This window comes from Octopus bimaculoides, chromosome 18 (genome assembly GCF_001194135.2).
Source record: "Octopus bimaculoides isolate UCB-OBI-ISO-001 chromosome 18, ASM119413v2, whole genome shotgun sequence".
NCBI classification, from domain to species: domain Eukaryota; kingdom Metazoa; phylum Mollusca; class Cephalopoda; order Octopoda; family Octopodidae; genus Octopus; species Octopus bimaculoides.
In genome coordinates this window covers 47,500,639-47,504,956 of record NC_068998.1, presented here as the reverse complement: position 1 = coordinate 47,504,956, position 4,318 = coordinate 47,500,639, and the positions used below count along the sequence as shown (strand labels likewise).

General features: G+C 38.6%; 1 protein-coding gene across 1 annotated transcript in view; it reads right to left on the bottom strand.

Annotated features, from left to right (window-relative positions):
- The window catches only part of LOC106880088 (phospholipid phosphatase 2-like), a 173,056-nt gene that overhangs the window by 163,693 nt on the left and 5,045 nt on the right, over nt 1-4,318 (bottom strand). The gene's annotated exons all lie outside the window — the stretch shown is intronic.

The window sequence follows — 4,318 nt, the reverse complement described above, 5'->3', positions numbered from 1 at the left end:
GGGACTGAACCCGAACCATGTGGCTAGGAAGCAAGCTACTTACCACACAGCCACTCCTGCGTCCATGTAATATATATTATAGGATTTTAAAATTTCCCTCTGCTAAGCGCTTTATATTTCTCTCTTTCTCTCTACCTCCTCACCAAACATTTTAACCATGTAATTCTCCTCCTCATATCTTTAACATTTCTTTCTTCCTCTTCACCTTTCACTTTCACAAACCACGTGGGTGGCAGCATGATGCATCGGCTGGCTATCTGCTCTCTCTAACTCACTCTCACATTTCCTCTCCCTCTCACTCCTCCTCCTCCTCCTCTTCCTCTCACTCCTCCTCCTCCTCCTCTTCCTCTAACAAACTAAAGCGTAAAGTGTGAACGAAGAGGTAGAAGAATAATTCTTATAGATTTAGTTCAATAAAAAAAATGCTTTTCACTATCAACACACCACCACCACCACTACCATCATCATCATCATCATTATCACTATGGCTTTCAGTAACAATGTTCATTTCAGGTCAGCTGTTTGTTTATATCTACTTTTTCTTGCTGTCGATGATCTCTACTCTGACAATACAAACGCTATGTGCCTCTCTCTCTACTCCCTCCATCCTCCCTCTCTCTTTTTCCCTCTCTTATAATGCAACTGCCTCTCTAATCAATCTTAATATATCATACAATAACATTCAATGACCTCTGAAAAATCAATACTTGCATATATTATTGCATAATACAGCAAGATTGATTAGATCAAATACGGATGAAACAATCGTAGCTTGATGTATTAAAAAGTCATTCTCATTCCATTCTTCTTGCTTGTAATCATAAACACACACATATACACATATATGTATATGTATGTAAGTGTGTGTGAGTTTGTGTGTGTGTGTCTGTATATATATATATATATATATATATATATATATATATATCTATATATATATATATACATTTGGATGTAAATGTGTTTGTGTGTATGTATGTACGTATCTGCGTATGTTTGTATGTATGTCTATGTGTATATGTATGTATGTATGTATGTATTATTCGTGTCTGTGAATCATGCTTTCGAAGGTGTCTTTTTAAGCTCGCTCTATTCCTTCGTATCTTTCGCAAGTCTACACAAACAAAGCTATTTACATAACACAACAATAAACAGAAATATACTCAAAATGTATAGCACTGTGTCAATATAAGCCATCACTAGATTTGCAAACCTTACCACATGTCCATCATGCTGCAACATGCTTCGTAACGAACGTAGCTGTAGACATCTGTTTGTCTAAGCTGATGAATATTTATGAGTCAAACCAGGCCTTGGAAATACTGCAGACTCAACCGTAACCCCACCTACTTCACAATATGTCTCTCTGCTGCACACTTAAATTGTGCATGAGAAATGTGTACTTTATTAAAATAAATATATGCACATCATTTTTTACTTATTTTCTGCATTAATGGAGATAAAAATCCGTTTGATTTTACTTATTTCGCATATTTTTAACGCAGCCTTTTTACGGTGCTAAAAGTGCAGCCTTGAATTTGTACTGAGGGCACTTTCCGCATGAAAGGTCACCATCCAAACTCTGTAACAGGATCTTCTGATCATTCATGCGTGGGTGTCAAGTTAACGAAACTAGTATATTATTGCCTCGATCTTGAAGACTTTCAACTGCCGTAAAAACCTCCGGAGTCTGCGGCGGTCATTTGACATTCAGAATGTTTTAAACATTTTTTTTTTTATGTTTAAAATTATATATTTTGAATGTCAGTATTTTCTTTTTCTTTCATAAATCTTCTTATAATAGGTCATTGTGTCATCGACAGATGCAAATATTATGAATCTTGAAACTCTGAAAGGGGGGGGGGGAGGAAAAAACAAACTAGTATCTTCTCACAGCAGCAGCAGATATTGTTCCAAATATTTCAGTATTTGTATCCTGAGACTCAAACGAAGTTAGTGCCTCCTCGGTAATGCTGAAATCCTCAGCCATCTGCAAACAGTTGAACTAGTGTTCCTCAGCCTTCTTGAGTGGTTTCCTCCATTGAATCATCATTGTTCAGCTCCTTAATGTGACATTCCAAAATTCATGAACATTGTACACAGTAAGATCCCTCCTCCCTTCACCTCACCAATAATTCTCAACCAAGACTCTACTGAAGCTATGCCCGTCACCACAACCAGCCACGAACCCATCTTTATGTTGTGGAAGTTTCACCGATCTTCTACACTGTTTACAAATTAATGTTTCTTTACCAGCATTCATTATATTTAACATTAAATCTTCAAAAACATACCAATCAATTTAGTGTTGTAGGCGTGCAGCACTGACACTGGTCGACCATCCACTCGCTCAGAAGATTCCTGTTTCGTCTATCACTGAGTTTCGTTTATAATAATAAATTATCGCAGTATGTGTATTTGTAGAGAACCTGCTTAATGCGTTCTTTGTCCTTTGATAGTGCTGCAACAGTAGAAACAACGAATCACCAGATGGGTAGCTGTTTGGGTTATTATTTTCTCACCTCTTTTACGTCGTGTTATAATGTCTACCTTGGACAGTAATAAGTATGACACTTCTTGCCGTCCCTGTCACCACTGGTCCTACGATAACTGTTATAGCCGTTGTCAAGGCAGTTGACTATTTGTAAAAACCACAAATGACCACCAATAACATGTGTTGGATTGGCATGATGACAAGGAGGAGCTTCTGCTATCGATTTATGAAGTGGTTCAACTTCTGAACCGGCACCGTGTTCAGAATATCGATTTACATATAGGTTTGTCCGTATCTCGGTCACTGGGTAACCAAGCGACAAACTCCGTATCTCTATAAGTTCGTAACAAGGAGACGACCTCTACATAACAGAAATGTATTTTAGCTGCGTAAAATGTTCGGTGTCCAACTCTCGAGTTTGTTTGGTTTTCCTTTTATCTCGATTAGATCTTCACCATGTTTTCATATATGAACAAAAGCAGATACATAAAGCGATGCAAGGTCTGTCTATATTTTTAATTCGATCATTGTTTGTCATTGTCTAATTAAGTAAATTGCTGTTTTTGTTCCTGAAAATATACTGATTCCTGGCCATAATAAAAGATACAGTAAAAAAGCAGATTTCACGCACATGATAGTAAAGGCCATTACAGGAGAACCTATAAATACATACATACCAATGTGTGTGTGTGTGTGTGTGTGCGCGTACACACACAAAATTCCACCAGTTCGCCGCCCTCAACCGAAATAATACTTTATTTTAGCGTAAAGATGAGAGCTAGTGCAGTCCTAAAGCATGGGCAAACTGGATAGTTGTCTGGGGGCCTTACGGGTCCAGGGACCCGACTCTGATATATCCGTTCTGTAACCGCAAGCCATTAATAAATAAACACTCTAGTGCATTGATTTACCTCGAGGGGCCTATATAATGCTGCTGAGACGGCCCTGAAGAAAGCCAGTTACGCCGCCGGCTGGATTTGAACACGATGTATGTAAAGAGCAGTAACAAATACCACTAGGTATTTTATTTTGTCCAGTGATTTAACGACTGAACTTGTTCTACAACTTATGAAGACAGCTTGCAATAATGAGTCATTTCATTGCACTGTAACAATGATTATTGAGTACTTTTCTCCGATTAAATGCATGTTGGCGACGATGTGTATACACAATGACAGTCACACACAGCGGCAATCCTTCGGTATTGGTAAACCACATCATTCACCCACACAACCTTCTCTCGTGACATAAATAAAGAGGTTAGGCTGTAAAAAGAGAGTGAGTGACGTGTTCTCCTCAAGCCAACACCTGATGCTTTGTATACCATTACCGAATGAGCGCCCACACAGTATATCTATCGATCTATCTATCTAGATAGATAGACATAATGATATAATCTGTAAGTGTTTGTGTGACCTCGGCGGAATTTGAACTCAAAACGTAAAGACAGGCGAAATACCGCTAAGCATTTCGCCCGGCGTGCTAACGTTTCTTATTTCTTTACTGCCCACAAGGGGCTAAACAAAGGGGACAAACAAGGACAGACAAAGGGATTAAGTCGATTACACCGACCCCAGTGCGTAACTGGTACTTATTTAATCGACCCCGAAAGGATGAAAGGTAAAGTCGACCTCGGCGGAATTTGAACTCAGAACGTAGCGGCAGACGAAATACCGCTTAGCATTTCGCCCGGCGTGTTAACGTTTCTGCCAGCTCGCTGCCTTACCTTTCTCTACACATTAATAATTAAAACTATTGGTTTTAAAGTAATCTGGTGGAAATTTGAAATATTTTAAGCGTTTGGTAAGAATTTAAGAAGATCTT